Below are 22,340 nucleotides of genomic sequence, written 5' to 3' on the forward strand. Positions count from 1 at the left end.
CGACAATATAACAATTATAACACGTTTTATTCAAGTTCGAAGCTAAAGCGTTTACTTGTTACCCGTTTATATGCCAAAAAGCGAACAACGAGGGTTACGTCCCATGTCTGATCGTTTCTCTTGAGCATAAATAAAACATAAATCCACCAAAGATTATTCGAAGACGTTTGAACGGTGCTGTGGGACTAGTCAGGATCGAAATGATCGCGAGAAACGCCATGGAGGCGCCCGGCCAGCCGGCGGAATTTCCGCGTCCGCGTTGACGGAGGCCTGCACGCGTCTAAGAGCGTGCACGTCGCGCGTAACGTACACGAATAAACAATAAACACGGCCGTGCGGAGAGAGACGTATATACACGCATCGGCGCGTATCGTTTCAACGGAGTCCGCGATGCTTGGCGTGGGGGCGAGTCGGGGGGTTGGAGCCGGTTTGTAACAAAATCAATAGAGGGGTGGCGCGCGAGAGGACACGCGGCAGGGGTGGCGAGCGTGGTGTGGCGCGGGAGGAGAGTAAACCTCCGCGGGGGTGGTGTTCTCGGCGCAGGCGCGACTGTGGCAGCTCTCGGGGAAGGGGTGAAGGGCGAGGGGAGAAAAGACAAAACCACCCCGCCGGCTACTCCCACCCTCTGGATGAGGCGACGGACTGCGATGGAGTGCCTCCACCTCCTCCTCCTCCTCCTCCTCCTCCTCTTTTCTCCTCCTACGCTCGCGGGTTACTCCACCTCCCGTGCGCCTGAAACTCGGGGGTTGTTTGCCCCCGCGGAGTGGTTGGTGCTGCCATCGACGTCGCCGCGGTCATTTCCAGAAACCATTTCTGGTCGGAACACGTTCGTATCCCGGGCAGGCACCAGCCGTAATCGCGTGTACAGGCGGTTGGCGGAGGTAGGAAGAATTTTTAAAAAATGTAAAAGAAGATGGAGACTGTTATGTAATGGGTCGTTAGGTATTACCGAATAATAACATAGAAGAAACGTCCCGTTGGAATGGAATCGTCAGAGGTAGACGAAGATCTCTTTGGAGTATTCGTCAACGTTGTTGGTTTTTTGGTTTGGAACGTAAATTAAGAAATGTTAATAAATGTAATAAAATATATGTAGAAACATACATGACGATTTAAACAGAATGCAAGGAAGCTAGAACACGTGTGGGTATTTATTGAAATACGTTTTGTGATAACCTCAACATTTTCACAACCCCTTTGAAGGACCTCTAGGAGGAAGCAGAAGATATCTCACCGATTCAGTCTGAAACTCGCATCCAGAGGAGCGCACGTGCTTTTCATGTTGTTTATAGTTTTTTTTTCAGAGTAACAATTGTCTGTTCACAAATCAATCAATAGTTTTCTTCGCTGATATGAAGACTATCTGTATAAATATTCCTTTTTAGCTCGTGTAGTGTATTCTCCAATTTACTGTCATTGGCACTAGAATACGTGTGCAGACGGTTTATCAGAAGTTAATCACCGCCACATTTATTGTATTAAATAAATAATATCATTATAATCTTTTGATAAATGTACAAACACTTATTTCAAATAGTGAACAAAAGAAATTGACTAAGCATTAGTCTGTGAGAAGTGGATGTTAAAGAAGGTCATTCAATGAATGACGCGACAAACCAAAATTTGTCGTTGGTAAAAGTTGTTATTTAATTATCGATATTGACGAATAATAATCTATGAAGGTTCGATAGATTTGGTGGAGAAGTGTACGTGTAATCTGTTACACAAATACTAAAAGGGAAGGGTCGATTATCCAATAAGTTACATTTCCATTACCATAAGTGATCTACAATCCTTTCGATAGATATAAGAATAAGTATAAATTAGTGTTAAGATTTATGGGATTTAGATTACATAATGAGTTTTCGAATTTTGTTGTTGTTGGTAATTCTGATTCATTCCAAATTTTTGAATATTTTGTTTCGAATTACCTCTTAGCTACCTTTTAAATGTAGTAATATTAAAAATGTATTTATCGTTTCCAACGACTACATTGTTTGGAAAAACATCATTTTCTAAACATAACACATCACAAATTTGATCTATGGTCTAATATGATGCAGCAGAGGACATCTAATTTAAGTTTAATTAGCATAAAATACAAAATATAAAGCAACTAAAAGAATTTATTTGTTCTGAAAACCATGAAATCATTCTTGTTTCTTAGCATTCATTATTAACAATGTTTAACAACATGTACAGCGTGTATTTAATTGCAGTGCTATTGTTCTTTCGTATGGATTTACTATCTAAGAGGGATTGATTTTGAGATGACATTTTAGCGGTGAGTGTTTTGAGCACAACGTTTTATTTCTGCGAGGACACGAGGACCCGTGGAATTTGGCGAGGGTAATTTAATTTGATTGGAGAATCATGGGGAACCTGGTTTAAGAGACTCCTGAGGCTTTCGTGGACTTTGATTTGATGGCCCGTTTGGAGTCGATGAGTCGCGAGCCCCTGCCCAGACTGTTCGAACACTTTTAAATGAAATTTAATGCGCCTCGAGCAGTTCAGGGAATGAACAATTAGGTCTCGCGGTTTAATGCATTTCAGCGTTTCAAACGTGAACGAGGGCGTGGGTGGCGAAATGTGGGATTTCGTGATCACTAGAATTCAGGTATATCGCAATTCGCTGTATTTGTTTAATATTCGTCCGATTTGAATCATACGTATTTTGTTATTCGGTACGTGTTTCGGTTGGCGAGGATTGTGGAAACGTTGTCTACTTCTTTTGTTGCAGGCCAGGATTGTTGATGAATTAATATATCCGGTGTACAGAGTGTCCAACGCAATTGGGTTGTGCTGTATTTTTAAAACGGTTAGAGATGGAATATGTTACGAGGCGAAATCAAATAATTAAAATATTTTGGAAATATATTTTGAGCTTGATTGTTCTTTGTGGGAAAAATAACAAGATAATTTTTCGAGTTAGAAATAAGCAATCCCATTCATTTTGTTTTCAATACATTTTCAAAATGTTTTCAATTCTCTTTTGTATCTTTTGTATCTTAATACGTTTTTGAACTTATGAGTAATTGAATTTTGGTAAAGAGCAAATAAGATATATTTTATACAATAAATAGCTGCATATTACTATGCTACATGTATCAAATTTTGTGTTTCATCGCAGTTAAAGTGCAGTTGTGTTTTTTTTATTAAATAAAACTATTTGACAAGAAGTTTTTATAATTTTATATTTAGGAGTTGTCAGTTTATTTGCTGTTCTTTTAGCTTTTAGTGTGTTTAATTGTTTCGACGTAACAACTGATAATACCGGTGAAAGAATACTTTATAATAATTGTTTTAGTTACGAAAAAAGAGATTGCAATGATTGGAGATGAGGTTGAGAATGCATGTCCATCTTTATAAAGAATTTAATATAATATAGGTTTCATATTTAAATCTTAAATGATGTATATATATATTATATCAGATATAAATTATAATATATAATTATATATATATAGAGCAAAAATTTGCTCACTTAAATACTTTTGTCCTCCAATAAGTTCACATACATTTCTGCTGTAATTAAATGTCCATTTTTATAAAGAAATTAGACATAATATAGGTTTCCTATTATAACAGAAATAGTGAAATAGCGTCATGTAAAGAAAAGTGTCTTATGTATTGTAAAAGGTATTTTCAAGTCCATGTTCATAACGATAAAAGCGAAACTCATCCCGTCTTCGGTCGTTGCTCGAAATGCCGTTACGAGGCACTAATAAAGTGCCATTCTTCCGCCACTCGGTCTATCTCTCACCCTTCGAGCCAGATTCGCTCGCGCATATTGTCACGCGCTCATAAGCGCGGCCCTTGCACGCATTATTTCACGCAGGGGACGACGAAAAACATATTTACCGTCGTCCCAGGGACAAATGCCTTGATTTGTGCCGAAAATCGGCCGAGGCTGAAATCAAGGGTCGCGATAAAAGCATTAGTCGCGCGGCTAAGTGTTTTCCCAACTTGTCTCGACGTTCTCCCCATTTGTCCTCCCCTTTTCCATGCTTTCTTCCCGGTCGTGTCGTTTCGTGAACGTTACATCTCTGGTATCGACAACCTGACGGACTTCTCTCCTCCTCCTCGCGATTCACGGACAGGAATTTCCTATTTTCATTAACGTGTTACGAAAACAGAAAAGTATACAGAGTGTCCAGTAACTGCTGGCACGAGTGGTAACGTCCGAATGACATTAAGTTAATTTAAGGTAAAATATTATTAAACTTTTAATATTATTAAAATATTATTGTTAGTTCGATAGATTATTGTCTATGGGACAATAATTAAATAAAATTGAGTAATGTTTGGGTGTAATATTCTTACTTAAAAAAATATACATGTCGAATTGAGAAACCTCCTCCTTTTTCGAAGTCAATTAATAAATTAATTGCACAAGCGGAGCAATCATCCTATGGGAAAAAGATGAAACGAAACAGTAGAATAAAATTTTGTCATACGGGGGTTTGTTTTCGAGGAAATTGGATTCGAGAATTCTTGAGGTACGCGTTCCATTGTGTACGACTTGTCTAAAGTCTCCTTGTGTATTTTCAATTGACTTTCTCGTGTAGATTGACCATATTATCGCTCGTGCTATTAGTTGTCGAATACCCTGTCCATATACATCCTATAAAAATATATGAATTCAATAGACAGGTTAAATGCAAGCGACATTAAAATGGAGTAATTAAACAGAAGTAATGAGTAATAATAAAATACAATTAATAAGTAAACATTATGTAGAAATACGTTGTGAGAAATTAAAAATTTGCCTCGGAATGACATTAGTGGTGCATGTATAAATTTTTAAATAAATCGCAATCATAATATCTCTCCATTAAAACTAAACTTTGTGCGAATATGCACGTTGCAGAGAAAGACTGTAAATGTCATCAGTTATTGTCTAAGAACCTTTTGAGTCAGAAATTATTGCAAAAGAGGATCGTAAATTTTCTCTTTAAAACAACAAGTTTAATATCATTTTTTCTTATCAAAATGATAACCTAGATCTGTATTAATTCTTGGTGCTCAAGACAAAACGCTTTAAATTTTCCTGGCGGTGAATGGCGGTTAAACAATGGATCGGAGGTACGATCATGCTCCCTGAATTCTTGTAGGACCATTTTGGGGGTCGCAATCGCTAATCCAATAGAAAGTGCTTCTAATTTGTCATTACTTTCTTAATTATTACCAAAATGTCCGGCATAACGTCCATCCTCGGAACGAGTCGACCGTCTGGCCATCAAACTGAAACCGAATAAGGTCGTCGACATTAAAGGGACACTGGTAAACGCTTCTAAAGGTCGTGCTCCCCGAGGGCCAACGAGGAAAGGTCATTCGGTCCCCGTGATGTCCGTTTAATTGCCTCTGTTGCCATTGTTCCCGCGTGCCCTGTGAACGTTTACACGCTCGAGTCGTTAAAACACCATTCTTTTTTTCTTTCAAAATTGTATTATAAACGAAAGCTGATTTAAATTCCGTTAAATAGCATAAGCATGTAGTAAACCAACGTTGCACAGCTTAAGGCAAGCTTCTGATGTCGCAGTGAGTGGTTCTTTGGAATGTGTGTTTTTAGAACAAATCATCACACGAATTTCAAATATGGTGTCAGTATTAATGTTTGAGTTGTACATGTGTATAGTTACGAGTGGCAGCCTCCAGAAAACAGATAGAATTGGTCTCATGAGTATTCGTACCCTCTATGTTTATCGATGAAAGTCTGAATTAAACGATAAGTTTGATGTTTCCAAATAAATGTTTCGTTATAAATATGCACATGGATAAACTTTTCACATGTACGTATTTACATTGATAAATTTATTTGGAAACATCAAGTCTATCGTTTAATTTAAATAACTTTCTTGAAATGAAATAGAGGGTACGAATACTTATGAACAGACTGCGGATCATTATGCAAAATAAAATCTTGGCGAACGTGTCTACAAAAATTGAACCTAAACAGGGATTTATTTTATTCTGCAAATATTATAATATGAGACTGACTGTTCATAACATCTTGAATATATTTACAACAAATATTTCTTGATGTTCCCAAGTTTAAGAATCTTACTCTGTGCAATTTCTGTTGTCGCATTACTATTTAACAATGCATTATATATTTACTAAACTACCAATATTTCATTGTAGCCTTGAAAATAAAAATGTTTTTTCCAATAAATACTTCTCTACTTTTACACTAAGGACGAAAGAGACTGGCTGTATACATATAAGTTGATAGTAACGAAGACGACGTTAGGATCACTCAGAAAAGGAAACAAAGAAAACATACTTCGTGTGTATGATCATTGCTGTCGTTGGTACAAGATTTATTGAAGACAAATGGTAAAATGGAATCGACTAGAATGCTGGTAGTGGATCTGTATATTTAGATACATAAACAGTATCTCGCAAGTGTTCGAAGCATGATAAAGTTTCAACATTCTTCGAGTCAATTGTACAGATTCTCATTGCTAGACTGTGGATGTTATGCATTTACAAATGAAAATACAGAGAAATCTAGGAGAATGTGGAGAAATGCAAAAATATATAAAATATCAACTGTAATATTAATGTTGATTACTGTTTATATAAACACTGCTATGCAAAATAACCGAGTGCAAGTCACGAAAGAAACTTTTCGGATAACCTAATAGAATTTTCTGAACTGCTCATTTTGAAGTGCAAATACACCTGCCACTATGGAAATTCCACTTGTCTTTCATCCAACTATATCGTCTACATTATTTCTATTGTAGACATAACAAAAATATTTCTTCGTAATATAAAAAAAATGCCAAACGAATGATGAAAATCTCGAATTGATCGGCCGTGCCATTTACTTGGATTAAATTCTCCAAAAAGTGCTTTCTTTTCAGCCGAAAAAACTGACTACCCCTTTAACAGTTTCGTTCGAGTAGCCGATGCCGCGTGGGTGAGGGCGAAACGGTGAAAGCTGGGGCGTGATAATGCGAACAGAGACGAATAGAAATAGATAAAGGTAAGTGAAAGAGAAACGGGCTGGAGATAAAAGTCGGGAGGAACGGAGAAAGCCGGGGAGACAGAGATAGGGACCACCTCGTCTGACAAAGGACGACAGAATCTCTTTGTTCTCGCGGCTCAACGGGCTCGCTCCGTGGCCGCGATGTTTTGTCAAGGTCACTCCCATTCACCCCCTACGCCTGCTGCCCGCCTTCGTCCACGGTTTTCAACTCGGCGTCGACGACACATGCATGTCCCGCCCTGTTTCCGATTAACTCTTTGAAGCACGCGATTATAAATGAAAAAGAAAATTCAAGCTGCACGGAAAAACGGTGTCGACAACTCGTTAACGCATTTTGACTTGTTATATACTTCTGATTCCACTTATTGTACTTTAAGGGTTAGTTGGAATGAAACATTTTAAATGAAATAGTAAAGGTAAGAAAATGTGGGATAGTTTTCAATCCACCTAATTTCGAAGAGTTAACACGTTGGATACCAGGGCGTGAGATGAAAATCTTAAACAACTGGCCAGAGTGCGTTTTGCTGTAACATGACTCCAATTAGCAGTGTTTCTTTTAGAATATATTTATAATATTTCAAATAAGCAAAGGAAGTAATTTTTAAGTGACTACGGATCAGAAAAATATTTTGTAAAATATAAATTAAATAGATTGAAAAGGAAAAATAAAATCAAAGAATTTTTTGCACCGAAATATTAGTTATTTATATATCTTTCGTCGTTTTTAAAACCTTCATCTACGCGTAGCCTGAAGGGTGGTCTGTTATTTTTTTTACAAATTTCATGCATATATGTAGAAAGTACATACTGTGTGCAGCTTTTTAGTGACTCATACTTGCTTCATTATTTTATCCATTTTAATAGAAACATATTGTATATTTGACATGTTAATACAAGAAGCATAGAAATTTGACCATGAGAATTTAATAATTTTTTGATAAGATAACTTTACGAAATAAGTCGCTGTTCTTATGCTCTTAGATTTATAACGATGGTTTCTATTACCAAAGACAATAATAAACAATAGTTCTATGACTAACAATTGAGAACAAGACTCATCGATTAGGATAGAATTATTCACCAATTAGCAAATTCATCCCAAATTATACAATATCTTTTTTGAGGAAAATATGAATTGAAAGTCGTCTTCATCTATGCCTGAATTTCGATCTAGAAATCGCTGAGGAACATGTTTTGCACTCTTAACTGTTTGCAGGAAATGTACATAATAAATAGTAGAACATATCTTTATAAAGAATTTATATATAATACAGGTTTTATATTTAAATTTGATAATGGCATATGTATGTATCAGATATAAATTTTATACAAATTTGCCTACTTAATACTTTTGTCCTCCAATAAGTTCACATAATTGAATTTCTGTTGTAATTTAATGTCCATCTTTATAAAGAATTTAGATATAATACAGGTTTCATATTTAAATTTTATAATAATATATATGTCAGATAATAAATTTTATACAAATAAGTTTTATACAAATTTGCTTACTTAAATACTTTTGTCCTCCAATAAGTTCACATAATTGAATTTCTGCTGTAACTAAGAAACATCTCGAGTTACTGGCAGATACCAGAAAAAAGTCCTCGAGTGCAAAGGGTTAATTTTCGTGAACATATCGCCAGCACGGTTTTCCGTGACTCTGATTGGTAGTTGTCTTGCGTCGGATCGGAGGAAGCATTATGGTTGAACAGTGGCCTCGATGTTTTTATTACTCGAGAAGTCTTTATGAATCCTTGACACGATACTCTAGTCGAGCGTCTCGGGGCGCATCCAAAGGATGGACTCGACTCCTCGCTGACAAAAGTGAGGCCGAGTCCATCTTACTACTTACCCCCGTGGCGGTGAGCTCGTTTTTGGGATTGTCGTTTCTGAATGGTGACTTCAGCCTCCGCGTATGAATGGCATTTTCAGATATATACCGACGACTCCCGTGCTCTCTCCTTTTCCTCCCTCTTTCTTGCTCGCCGCGCTCTTTCACGGTTTGGCTTCTCTCCGCGCGGTGGACCAACGGTCCATTGTCGGCTCGGACTCAATGGATGATGCTGAAGCTGCGGAGTCGCGGCGAGGGGGAGGGATTGTCGTTGTAGAACTGTCTCCTCACCCCGCGGGGCCAGCTCAAAAGGAAATGAGGTGCCCCCGACAGGACCTATCCCAACGAGAAAGAAGCCACTGGGCTGCGCGATGGAAAGAAAACCACCCCTCCGTATCTCCCTCGCACGAATGACGGACATTTCCTTCGGACCGGACTCTTCTCTGACGTGTTCTGAACCACCTCTTTTGCGTTTCACGAAACGGTTCGTCTTCGTGTCAGCTTCGCGACGTATTTTGACCACGGCGGGATGTCCCGAATGCCGACCGATATCTAGCGAAATAGTATTTTCGCAAGAGTTTCATCCCTGATCCTCCGCTTTCCTGGAGAAACGTTCGAGGTGGATTCATTTTTGTATTTTTCTCATTTTTATTTGAGGCTTTACTCGTCGTATTGACTGTTTTAATGCTGACCGAAGGGGTTGAGCCTGAGCAGAATATACTGAGGTAAACTGAGATGATATTAAATAATATTTACTAAATTTAATTTGGATACTTATTAAAATTTATATTAATATTTTAACTACTAGCCTATTTATTGTAAGAGTCTGCACCTTAGAAGAGGATTTTCTACATTAACGCTTTGTGCTTGCACGTTTACTCTCAGCATACTCTCAGCTACTCCCACCATAGCAGAGAACCATATTAATCTTATACTGTGTTCATCCATACATCATTTTACACTTTCCCTGTATGTTTATTATTTAAAGTTGAATTCAAGGCATTTTCATTCTTTTATTGAAGTTTTTTATTAATGATGAAAAATATTAAGAACTTCATTCTAAAATTAAATAGAAACGAAACAATTCGTGTTAAATTAGAAACTTGACATTAAAAACAAACTTATAACTATTATACCTCCCGTACATCCTTCAGATATTCAACAATAATACTCCAAAATGGCAGAAAGGAAGTTACCGAAAGATACCACATGATGGAGAATTATAAAATAAAAACATATTATTGTGTAAATATATATCTAAAGAGTTAATATTATATTAGTCCAGGCTGATATTAACTTCTGCGTACTGTTGGTAAGTATATCAAAAGCTTTGCCTGTCTCCAAAATTTAAGCATTGAAAATAGTTATCAACAGCTAATGGATAGTAAGAGGTAGGCACTAGAATTTAAAAGGCCTATAAATAAGCTCGTAGTAGATAGAATATTAATAATGATCATTTACAATTATAAAGAAACTTCAAATCGGTGATCATGCTTTATAAACAGCAATTACAACTTTAAAGGATCGCCACACTGGCATACTTCATCATAGAACATATACTACAAAATATAAATAGTGTATTATTTATAATCCTACTGTAAAGTAACATCAGTATTACAATTAACGTATTAATGAACTTTTCAAAAGTACAACAACATTAAATCTACGATATTAAAGAAAAAGAAAAAGAAATGATATATAAAAACAATAAAAATGACTAAAATAGGTATACTTTATGTACATGCATAGAATAACAACCCCTTATAATTTCGTAAAAAAGATTTTCTTTCAAAACTTAAAATCGAACGATTGAACTTTTACTCTGGCCCCCTTTCAGAATTAAGGAGGAGTATAATTATTCCTGCCCTGTCCAATATTTATCAGTGGCAGCAGCCCATCGTTCCTTGCAAAGAAGGTGGGCCGAGGATTCGAGGGTTTCATAAATTAAACGCGTCTTGATCCTCCCTTTATTTCGATGGTCGCGTGGCTGGTACAATGGCGAAAGGGAGGAACGAAGGTGAGATCCGACTTTGAGACGAGACCCCGGTTCTCCAGGTGCTAGAAAACACGCGCAGGACCTTCCAAGGATATCTTCTTGCGACTACACCGCAACAGACGAAGGTCTTTTCTATGGTTCGCACCTCGGCCATTCAATTTTCACGCCACCTACGATTTAAGTGACTCCAGGTGCGACTTCTGCATCGTCGTTCTTACAGGGGTTGACACTTTAACGTTCATCTCGAGGGGAAAAATAACATTTCGGTTATTTTTTCGACGACGGCGGGAACTTGTACATTTGTTTGTGTCCCTGTGACCATGAGCATCTACTGGGAATGTTACATTGTTTAGATTTCTCGGGATAGCAAAATATTTGTTGTGTGCTCATGAAAACAGTGTCACCAGGAGGGCGAGAATTTTTGTATATTTTAGATTTTAATGTTTCTTTGTGGGGGACATCCGGATATTCCCATGGTGCCAAAGTATTATCTTTTTTGCTTTCCTGAAGTATTTGAATTAATATAGGTGCTTTTTATTATATGTTTGCTATACAAGGTACATATAATACTGAACCATCAAGTGAATCGATGCACAATAGAATCTTTGTTGTGTGATCTAATTGGGGAACAAAAGTGTTCAAAGAAGAGGACTCTTACATAATGGAAAAGTTTATTCAATTTTATCTGATACAAGACAAAGTTTGCAATGACAAATTCGATTTGTTTATGAATAATTTTATATGTAGAATATGAGTAGAAAAGAAACAATATTATTTAATTCTCATTCGTTTTAACGAAATGAATGAAATGAATGGATATAATTACCATTCACCGATATGAAATTATTATTATTTACAATAGTATGGGTTCCAACATGGCCAAAAGTATAACCCAGAATAATCATGTAAGAAGTAGACTTGAGCAGGACCCAGAATAGGGTTAAATTATAAAAAAGATATCTAAAATACTAGTTTCTACTAAAGGACAGTTAAAACTATATTTATACGTCAGGGTCGACCAGCCAAGTAAATAGATTACATAAAAATTGAAGTATAGTACATTTTATTTAGTAAAGATAAACACGTGCACCTAGGAAGTTATAACATAAAAATAATAAATCGTTAGAAAAGGAAAAGGAGTGGTAATCAAATAATTTAAAATAATAATGCTTGTGATGTCATCTGCATTTTAATTTGTTTTTTCAATTCATGTTTGATTGTAACTACGGTACGGCAATTCCGAGTTACCCAAGCTATATGAGAGCCAGTGTCCTCCAAGACACTACTGGCATCCCTTATGAAAAAATTATGAAGAGTGGTATGTAAGCAAAGTCATGAAAAATAAGAATTAAATGAATGTAAATAAAAAATCAATGTAAGACTTACACATTACATGTTATAATCAAGTCATACGATTTCGCGCCCTTATTAATGAAACTCATTCACCCACTCATTTCAATGTTAATATCTAAAATCGTTTGGTATCTAAAAAAAATAAGCAAACTGCACAAATCACAGAGTAAAGATGCGTCATACAACCGTACCGCGGTTAGCAAAGGTAAAGCGAAAAATGTGGGAGGGTGCCGCGCTGAAAATCTTTCACACCTTGCGGACCCCCCGTTGCAGAGGTGAATGAAGCACCCGGCTAACAAAACGCTCGTAGTAAAACGGTCGGGAAAGCGAGACCAAGTCTCCGATGGTCCCAACAGTGATCCCAAGACGTTGCATCTTCGTGGAATTCGGGACTGCTAGGCCCGGTACCCCTGGAACAGCCATCGAAACCTCATCGGTTCCGGTCAATTTCGAAAATTCGAGGAAAAGCCGTGTAATTGAAAGGCATTACGCGAAGAGAAACGTTTTGCCGTTGGAGCTCACGCTATTTGTTAGGAAAACTTTATTGGGGACCTTCTGGGAGTTCTTGGTGCGCGATGAAGGAATAAAGGACTGGCCGTTGTTAGGTGGAAATTACGTTCGAAGAGGGATCCATTTATCTTTCGACTATTGATCTGACTCTCGTATAAAATAATTTTAGTACCGGAAACAGTAATTCGTGTTTTCGGGTGGCAAACTTGGGATAGACGCCCGACGACTCACTTGGAAGACTAATAAGTTTGAGGTCAGCTTAAAATGCACCTTTTGGCTGTATTTCGTTAGTGTGCAAATTATTTATTCTTTGAATATTGTACGCATGTCCACGATGGAGACGTTTAATATTAATAATAAGAAGAAGAAGAGAAAGAAGAAGAGATGATGAAGAAGAATTGTGGTTGCTTATTGTCGGTAGACGTACGAATCTATTGGTCACTCACATTAGATAAACATAAACAATAATAGTAAATCTACCTGTATATGGCTCGCTTTATATGTTGCAACGTATATATTGAATAAATAAGAAGTAGCAACAAATTTAAGACACAAGTGATATAATTCAAAATAGCAGAACACATAAAATGAGCGGCATGCGCCCTAATAACTTTTTAGCACACATATCTGCCATATTAATCTACTATTTAAAATGTTTAAATTATAATATTAGACAACATAAATTATAATATTAACAACTTTTCCTGAAACATAAACTAAAGTGACTGTAAATCCGATCTACATATTTGTGATTGCTTCCTTCACTATAACAGAACAAAAAATATAAAAGAATAATTACATGTACAAATTAAATAGAATTACATGAATTGTTCTTATATTTTGTACTTAAAAAAAAATCACGCTACCCAATTCTTTAGAAACTAACACTTGTGGAAATAAGTTAAAAAAAGAACGTAAAAGTTGTAAAATATGGATGCATCTCTTCTTTGTACTATCACTTTATATCATTTCATAATATTCTTGAAGTGGCAAGGGTTAATGTACTACTCGAGTACATAGAGATATTTAAAAATAAGCAACGGCGTCAATACTTCTTTTACCTATTATATAGCTGACTCAAGTCGGTTGAATTGAAAACGTGACGCAGTAGTGGTAGCTGGGTGTAACAAAATCAGAGAGATCGCGCTGGAAGCAATGAAAAATTAATAGGAGGGTTGCGTCGGATTTACGAGTGCAGAGAATCGGCTTCCCTTCTTCTCTATCGGAAAGATAACGAGGCGTGGACCTAAAGTGACACCTGAGGTGAGCTCGTGACACGTTACGAGGGTAGCTGCAGGCATCCATCACTTCTTTGTGCAGTTGCGGAGTGACACCTGGTTCTTAAACCACCCTCCTCGCCCCCTCCGGTACAGTACACTCCGCTCCTTTTCAAAGTTCGTTCGACGACCACCGTGGCCGAAACCCACCCCCGACCAACACCCTCGAGCAACGACGCGTAGCGGTTTAAAAATAAATAAAAGTGCACGGAGACTTCGGTGATGGGTAAGCCGCCGCAAAGCTGAGATTATTTTTATTGATGACTTTCGAGCCGCGCGACGGAAAAAATCGGGAAAAAAGATTTGGTGAAATCGTAGGACGGATTGAAGTTTGCGTCGATAGGGCGAAAGTTCGACGATAGATTGATCGCATTTAATTGAGGATTGTATAGAATATTTAGCGGATCGTGTGGTTTGATTGTTGTTGTAAGGAACATTATTCGATGAGGGCCATTTTGGATATGCGTCGGGAGAGAAGAATCCTTATGTGACATGCTCTGGTGCATTATGAAGTTCAAACATAAACTCGATGTAATTTCATTATAAAGAAAGTTCGAAGTAACAAAATCAAGAAAAATTAAATGTACTGATATTTTTCAAGGTTAGAAAGGGTGATATGTCTATGTTAAATGGTTATAACATTTTAATACGTCCACGATTATACATAAAATAAATATATGTATACATTTTTTTTTTAACAGTTAATTGTAGTTGCACCAGCCACATTATATTAGCGAATTAATGGAAGCTAGTTGCTCATGAGTTACGATTTTTGAAAGAGATTCGTTTGTTTAAAAAAATGAAAGAATTTTTTAAGTGTGTCTAACAACGATAATCTATCTATTAGTTAGTAGAAATTCCGTTTCCATTTTTCTTTCACTATATAATAAAATTCTTAATTTACCCAATCGTAGTACAATAGACGTAGTAATTGCTTCGAATATGATTTGGAAGTATTTATACAAACTTTAACATCACATCTCGATTAATTAACTATTATTTCATGACTCTTTAGCCAACGATGCTGTTTAAATATTGTTCTTTTCGAATATAATCCTTTGCAACGGTAATCAGTGTTAGAATGAAACTGGGTGGAGACAAAAATGTCGGTTGGAAGTGAAATTTGTGGTTTCGCGAGTAAACATTTTTCTGCCAGCTCATCGTGGTCGCGATGACAAATTCGAATGCATCCGCGTTGTCATTAGGGTAATCGATTCCGGACGTTACGCGGCAAAAATTTTACTCTGTGTCATCTTCTGGGTCGCAGAGCGGCCTGCGGCAAATGTCTGGGTTGTATTTACGAAAATTCCTGCAAGATTTTTGCGATGAATGGGATGGACATGTTTCACGCGTGCCTGAATCGAAAAGAATTCAAATATTGCGTGTCACAGACACTGTCATTCTGCATCACCTTCTAGCTAACTGATCGTTTAATGAAAGAATGCACTTTATCTACTTTTTGTTGGGTTATTCAGGAAATTTGTGTCGATTTTTAAGAAAAATTCAAAGGCACATTGGAACTTTTATATGTATTTATTTAATTACATAGGTACAATTTTGCTCCACAACTTTTCCACCTTTTAAGGGATATTATAAGGTATAAATGTTATTTGTTTTCAACCATTCCGATATATTCAGACCTGTACCGCCTTACCAAAAATCGACGTGGACTTTCCAGACAACCCAATATTTAGTATTATAATATCATATATTACTTAACCTATCACATTTTGATGTTATCTATTCTTAATTTCACTTCTTACTTTAGATTTTAGTTGTTTTCAAGTACTGACATATTGATACTGGTACATTTTGTCGTTTCTTTTCCTGTATTACATTTATATATACGGCCCTCGTAAACAGTGCCGTAGAGGCAACGAATCCATCTTTGCCTCGTATTCAATCAATCAAAACATTACAACCGAGGAATAATGCGATCGAATGCACGAAAACAGGAAGAACAATGGAGGCACGAGTTTTAGATGCGGTGAACAATCGAAGACGGTCGAGAAGAATATCTTCGACACTCGAATTTACAGTAACGCACGCGTAATTTATACATTGATGGAGTTCGTTAAAACGAAGGGTTCGTTAAGCACAATGAAAGGGTAACCGAGGGACAGCCGGATCTTGTTTCCGTCAAATTCCTTACAGTGTCTCGCGGGGCGCATTAGCTGGTTCGGTCGTTTCCAAAAATAAAAAAGGGACACGGAGTACGGGATCCTGTCTTCACCCTCCTGTCGAGAGTTTCCTCATTGATCGGGAAAGCGAAATCCAGGTGTCCTGGTCCTCGCAGGCCTTCATATTTTAACTCGTCAATGGCGAGGACGGAACCAGGTGCAGGTGTCCCATAAAGCGGCTGCACAGAATGAAAAAAGGACGGTGCGCGGGCGGCGGAACGAATTTTCCAACCTGGAGCCTCCTGCCCCTGCGTCTTGGAACATTGCCGATTTCCGATTAGAGCCATCTACCGTGAAAGGGTTGACACGCGACTAGGATTGATGGCAGCTCGATGAAACGGGGATTTCTCCCTGGGTCGTCAATTTCGGAAGGAAGTGGAAACTGTTTTAGGATGTGTTAGGTTTATCCAGAATAATAAATAGTTGTGAAATAACCAAATAAGCATAGATTAATCGAAGCAGAGAGAGCTTGTCGAACTATTGATAAATGTCAGCTGTGTCTTACTTAATCGGGAGAGTAAAATCAAAGGCTTGTTAAGGCAAATTGATGCTGACGTTCGGTAGGTGGTATTAAGTCAGGTCAGAAAATATCAAAATTATTTAAAATAGATAACATTACTCTTTATATGATACACGATCTCCAGTTTAAATGGATTTAGTAACTATTAACGATGTACTGTTGATTGTGTTTCCATCTCTCATGAGAAGAAGATGATATAAATTTGTAAATCATTACAAGATGTCTTTCGCAGCTTGGTTCTTCATAGTTGATACTAAACGCGGTTGCAGGTTGTAAGTCGAACCTTTTGGTTAAAATATTCCAGAAGCATACGTGTTACATTAATCCTTTGACGAGTAAGCATTTTTGGGAAATACACACGGTTTATGAGTAAGTAATAATAACGTAAACATACCATAACCATAACATAAACAATATTTTATTTCTTATATATATTTGACTACATACTTTAATACATAAATTAGTAAGAAGTTGTATATATGTTATTTATTTAATAATTATATTATATGTATTGTATATCATAATCACTTTTAAGTGGAAGTAGAATCTGAAAACTGGCAATGTGATTATTTGATAAAATATTTAAGACAGCAAAATACAATGTACTGTATCAGATATGTACTTACTTCCAAAGTATTAAAACTCATTTATTGTATAGTATTCCTCAAAGCACGGGTATATGCACAATGGAACAACGTCACGCATAGATTGTCAGGCACTTCTCATTAATATTATACTTCTTTTCCGTAGTGGACAGATGGAAAAAAATCGAGATATAATACCTTAAACACGATAATAGTAATGAAGATAACCGAAAGCATAACAAACGATTACAGCTGTGAATTTGTATTCTGTTTCTGCGCCCGTACTCGTCAAAGGGTTAATATTTTTATCACCTTCTAAATATCGCAACAAAGTCTCATTACAAAACTAATAGAACACTTACGATAAAACGTAAGCTTGGTAAAACTCTCGAAAAAGATAAAACCAGTCTCTCGTTGATTAAAACTGCTTCACGGACCGGGTCATCGATGATCCAACGTCTATCGTCCGTGAATTAAGAGATACCAAATTGATCATTCCCTCGTCGAAGGCGACTCGATTCTGGCAGCTCGACCCGTCCGCTGGAACGTATCGATCAATCGACACCTTGGCGACCATCGGATTTGAGGCCGCGGAGGCCGACGTCATCGGCAAGGACGGCCGCGAGGGAACTCGTCAGTCTCCGCTGATAGAAGGAGGCGGCAGTTCTCATTAATAACCGGTGACTCGGCGTTTATATAAATAAATTGTACGCGGTCGCAGCCACTCACCTGCGATTTGGTCGATCGCTCACTATCCTGACGTGAAAGAAGCCTCGCCGCCTCCTCCACCCACTCGTACCGCCTCTCAGAAATATACCGATCCATCCACTGGCCTGTTCGCCGTTCAGCCTTATCCGTTTCGTCTCTCTTCCACTCCTCGATGAATTTTCTCCATCTCTCTCCTCTCCTTTCGTCTTCGTCTCTCGAATGCGAGCTTCTCAAACGGAATTCCAAAAGGCACTAGAGCAAAGCAGTGCGCGCCAGTGCCGGGTCTATGAATGCCGCGGCCCCCGATGCTCGGTCATTTATTTCGGCGGCGGTGTACTACCCCCGAAATGGCCGAATGAATGCGGCAACCGTGCCCCTCGCCCCTTGCGCCGCCCGTTTGCTCTCTTGTCTCGACGGCGGAGTTAGGATCGTTTTGAAAATCGAGGTCGAGGGCCAGCCCGACCGGCGGCCTCCTCCGCTGCTCCTCTAGACCCTCCGCTCTTGCACGGAGCTCCTTGTGGCTCCTTCTTGCTCTTTCGACTCCGTTCCTCGCCCGGTGGATCCCTCTCGACGTATCGAGCTTCGTGCCGCTGAAAAGGGCCGGATCGTCGTCGACGACGACGACAACAACGTCGATCTGGTTTTTATAGAACACCGCCTACCCGGTTCCTTTCCTCCCGCTCTTCTGTTCTCGGCGTTTTCCTCCAGACGACTCCGATAGAGTCGGATGGAGCTCACCTCCGGAACCCTTGTCGGATGCGAGCTTCTCGACGATAGAACGCGAGCAGGAATGTCTCGCGTCGCGAAGCGAGAAATCCTTGCCGTGTATCGCGAACTTTTAATCTCGGAATTCTTAGTAGAATCATTCGGATACCGTACAGGTCTATTTGTATCTTTTACGTTTTTTGTAGTTTTGTTTCTTTCCTTGTCCGACTTTGAATTAAACTATCGGTGGAGACGGCGTATGTCTGGGAAACATTGATAATAATAACACAGAATAATCTTACACTAAATAGTGTGAATTTGGTTTAAGTGCCTCTTTTCTTGAAGTTTTTCACTTGTCTGATACGAAAAAGGAAATTAATATTTATGTAAATACTGAGATATGTGCAGAAAAATATGAGTCTGTGTTATGTGGGAAGAGAATGTATGAATTTTCAAGTTTAGAGAAGCGATAAGGATCATTAGATCGTTAGAAACTATATATGAGCACACTTCTTATGAAATGGTTCAATTTGAGGAAATATATAAGCAAGCCTAGGACTATAGCCTAAACAGGACGAACTATAAATGCATATCAATGACTGTCTAACGTATTACCACATTTTAGAAGAATATAAGATGTATATTTTTGATTTCTTGTTATAAATAAGTCCCTCGATGTCTAAAAGTTCAAATAAATAAAGTATCATTACAGTACATAACATACTTTCAAAGTTACAATATTTACCACGATGCGAATTCTGTTTGCACATTTTGCAATTAGATTTCTCCATATACAAATGGTTAAATAAAATGAACACGATGAGTTTGAAAAGAAATTCTGATTACAACACTGTAACATTTAACCAACTAGGATGAACTAACTAATATGTAAATCTTTCTCTTTATTCTGGAAGAAGACTTGCTTTCGATTGGTACCGTTTCATAACGTGAATTATAATTTCTGATATATCTGGTGATGATCAAAGTGGTCGATAACGTTTAAGTTCAGTTTAGTCATCTCAATGTAAATGTGCATATTGTATATTGAGTTTTAGTGTTTCTGAGAAAAACAAGTTTGAAGACTCAGAGATACACTAAAATGAGAAATACTGGGTTGCCTGGAAAGTCCATATCGATTTTTGGTAAGTAGTGAAGGTCTGAATATATCGAAATGGTTGGAAACAATTACCATGTATACATCCCTTAAAAACTGGAAAGATCGTGGAACAAATCGATACCTATGTAATTCACTAAAATACATAAAAATTCAAACGTGTCTTTGAATATTTCTTAAAAATTGGCACGAACTTTTTAGACACCCCAATAGATGACCAAGATATTAAGATCAAGATGTTCAAGATATTTCAACTAATGTTCGAATCAACTCTAAATTTCGCAGCCTTGGATTCCCTTTCAAGGCATGCATTGTCGATCGGTATAAGTATTTCTCACTAGAATGTCAAGAAACCTGTACAAATCGAGGGGGAGTTTGTTTGAGAGAATTACTGAAAGATCGGCCTTGAAACTGCGGGGGCTCTGAAAGACGCGAGAAGAAACATTAAAACTATCATCCGCGGCGCGATGCGTCTTCATAACGCTGCGATAAAACTTCCTCCTTGGCGCAATGGCCTAACTTTATTCTGGAAACTCCAGCAGACAGGGACGCTGCTTCTTCTGCAGTCGCCTTCCACGATTCGTCGTCCTTCTTCTTCCATTTGGTGATTGCTCGTCCGTTTCGAGAGGAAAAATATGGAGCGCATAGTCGCGAAAGTTGTCGTAGATGATCGAAGTGCTACAATGGACAGTTTCCTTATAGATTTCATTCGTTATTTGAAAGGTTGCTATATTTCGAATGCTCCTGTTGGAGATATAGGGGCACCCATAAGTAATTTCGTTTTTTGATACTGCCCAAAATGTGGTTTTACTTGAGAGTAATACAGTTTCGGTTTGCAATATAATCTTCATGGTTATCGACAATCTTCGCTAATCTCCTCAAAGAATTTTAGAGTAAAATATTCTTCAAATAGAATTTTAATAGCTGTCGTTGTGGAACATTTGTTTCCCTGGAAAAATGCATATACATATATTCTCGTCAAATTGCTTTGTGCCAGGTAAACTAAAATTCTAATCGACATTGATCCACAGCATTTATTGTAACAATTGTAACGATGTTGTAGTTTGATGTGTTTGGAAAATGTAATTATAAATATATATATATGTATTTACAATTGTAGTGGTTATTTTCATATTACAAGATTTATAATAGCTTACAGAGATTGTATATACCATTTAAAATTCACGTTTTTGTCTCAAGTCAATTATCCAAATACGTGTAATACGTAATTACATATTTGCATGTGTTTATAAAAACAAGAACTGCCAAAAACCAAAATTTATGCTGCGCACAGACTTGCTCAGTCATTTTTTAATATTGTGCGCTTGTTTACACTGTCAATGATCTAACAAAATTAAATATCCCTCTTTTTTTATTCACATAAATCAATGATATCAATTGGTACAGTAACTCTTTAGCAGCAGAAAAGTGCATATCGTTGGGCTTTTTCTAATTAGAAATTTGTAAAACTTTACATTTAATGGTTCGTGATAAATAACTATAGTTTCTATATCATTATTATAATTCGATTAAATCTTCACATTGAAAAAAAGTGAACAAAATAATCATATTTAAGAAACCGAAATTAAAATTGTAAAATACAATTTCATTAATAAATAACTGCCTAAATTATACGCATTTCCTTCTCTTTTCACAGGTGGAAAATATTGTTAAATACTATTAAATATAGCATAGCAAATATTATTTAGTTATAAGTGCAAGCATTTTGCAAGCATTTAATTTGTATAGAGGCAATGAAATCTTCACGAATCAAAATATATTAATTAAATTAAATCTAATAAAAATGCTTTATCCATACATTGCAGTTGGAACAAGCAGAATTATAGAAGGACGAGATAAAAAGATTGCAGTCGCTGTGAAATGGAGTATTAAGGGAGATTGAAACGATTGCATATAGTGCGTACATCTTCCACGTAATAGTACATCAGTGAAAAACATTCAGTGGAACTATTACCGCAGGCTTTAGTTGTAATTTCGTCGTTAATGTATCGAAAAGTAATACACGTTGGCGCTAAAAATCCCGATGATACCATTTTCTTCGGTACCACGCGGCAATCAACGCGTTACGCTCTTAGACGAGACGGCGAGAGTGGTTCGATTAATGGATTCGTATAATTTTTAAAAACGCGAAACAATTTCTATCAAGGACGTATATCGTTCCCCGGATGATTATCCATATTTCCCGAGCCACGGGCCGCGATTTACTCCGTCGTTCCGTTACTTTTCACTGAAGGTGCACACGTCTATATAAGTCTCCATTGAATTCGATTCACTCGAGCGGTTCGTGCATTGCGGATACTCGGTGGGGCGGGTCGATCGCACCGTAAAATATTTAACGAGGCAGTTTCGCGGGGCGTCTTTGTAAACGTTGTGAATATCGCAATAAAATATATGTATAAGCGCGCACAGAGTCCTGGCCACGGTATACAAACGCCCGAAGACGTCGTCTTCTTCGTGAAACTCTTTCCTTCCTTAGACCGTTAACTCGCTCATCGACTTCCACCCCTCTTGCGAACTCTTTTTTTTCCCCTTTGCCTGGTT

General features: G+C 37.5%; 2 long non-coding RNA genes across 2 annotated transcripts in view; one reads left to right on the forward strand and one right to left on the reverse strand.

Moving 5' to 3' along the window:
* Positions 1-22,340, forward strand: part of LOC128876321 (uncharacterized) — a 420,681-nt gene that overhangs the window by 158,951 nt on the left and 239,390 nt on the right. The gene's annotated exons all lie outside the window — the stretch shown is intronic.
* On the reverse strand, positions 17,114-18,179 carry LOC128876322 (uncharacterized). Its single transcript, XR_008456999.1, has 4 exons — positions 17,981-18,179; positions 17,614-17,895; positions 17,294-17,449; positions 17,114-17,221 (listed from the first exon to the last, which is right to left on the reverse strand). It is a non-coding gene; the product is annotated as an uncharacterized LOC128876322 (long non-coding RNA).

Source organism: Hylaeus volcanicus, chromosome 5 (genome assembly GCF_026283585.1).
Source record: "Hylaeus volcanicus isolate JK05 chromosome 5, UHH_iyHylVolc1.0_haploid, whole genome shotgun sequence".
Lineage (NCBI taxonomy): Eukaryota > Metazoa > Arthropoda > Insecta > Hymenoptera > Colletidae > Hylaeus > Hylaeus volcanicus.